The 1355-nt window shown below is 31.7% G+C and overlaps 1 pseudogene; it reads left to right on the top strand.

Moving 5' to 3' along the window:
* LOC103274399 overlaps positions 1 to 1355 on the top strand; it is a 4251-nt pseudogene that overhangs the window by 1023 nt on the left and 1873 nt on the right.

The following is a 1355-nucleotide window of genomic DNA, read 5'->3' on the forward strand; positions in this document are numbered from 1 at the left end:
GGCGGAAGGATCGCCGGAGCCCAGCAGGTCGAGGCTGCAGTGGCCGGGAGCGGCCACTGCACTCCAGTCTGGGCAACGGAGTGAGACTCCAACTCTAAATAAATAAATAAATAAATAATGTGTGTGTGTATGTGCACACACACACACACACACATACATATATACATATAAATATATTACATATATGTATCTTCAAGTGGTATTTATCTCAGAAATATGTAAGCCTGCCTCAACATGGCAAAAGAAATCAGTGAATTTCCCTTTATCAATAAAGTAAAAATCAAGAAATAAAAAACAAAATCAATGAATTGAATACATGTCTTTTACAAAATCCAACATCCTTACATGATGAAGACTCTTGGCATTCTAAAAACAGAAGAGAACATCTGCAAACCCATAAGGGTCATCAAAAACAACATAACAAAAACCTACAGTTAATATCGTACTTAGTAATAAAGGACTAAAGATTAGGAAAAATCCAATAATGTCATTTTTTCTCTTAAGATTAGGAAAAAGGTAATAATGTCTGCTCTCAAATTCATTTTATACCTTGTACTGGAGTTCCTATCAGTAAAACAGGAAGAATAAGTAAAAATCACATCAATTGGAAAGGAATATATAAAACTTCTTTTATACACAAGTATGATTGTAGGAAACCTCAAAAAACCTGTACTATCACACAATATTCCCATATAACAAAACTGAACATGTACTCCTTGAATAAAAACAGAAAATTAAAAAAAAACTAATAATTAATTTAAACAGTGCCACAATACATAATCCAATTACAAAAATTAACTATAATGACAACTGATAACTTAGTAATTAAATGCTAGTAGTGAATAATTGGTCATTGAAATTTTTAATATATCACTTGCAATAGAACCAAAAAAATGAAATACTTAAATATAAATCTAATTCAATAAGTACAAAGTCTGTATGCAGAAAACTATAAAACAATGACAAAAGAAATCAAGGGTGGATTTAGAGTCTATCATACTCAGCGACTGATCCCAGAAACAAAGAACAGACTACCATATGGTCTCACTCATAAGCAGACCTTGAACAATTATCATAATACTATAAGGGTTTGGTGGTAGTGGAAAACTACCAGGGGAGGAGGGGGCACACCTCAACAACAAAGGTGCCTGCATAATGAGCATTTGTATATGTAGCCCTGAATTGTACTCCACATCTTTAAATTTAAAAAATTTTAAAAACTGAGAAAAAAAGAAATCAAATATCTGGATACATGGAGATATATACCATGTTTATGGATTAGAAGAGTCAAGGTAGTGAAAATTGATCTCTAGAGTCAGTGCATTTTTTTTTTTTTTTTTTTTTTTTTTTTTTTT

Source organism: Carlito syrichta, unplaced genomic scaffold, assembly GCF_000164805.1.
Source record: "Carlito syrichta isolate Samal-C Ts95f unplaced genomic scaffold, Tarsius_syrichta-2.0.1 Scaffold314765, whole genome shotgun sequence".
In the NCBI taxonomy this organism is placed as follows: domain Eukaryota; kingdom Metazoa; phylum Chordata; class Mammalia; order Primates; family Tarsiidae; genus Carlito; species Carlito syrichta.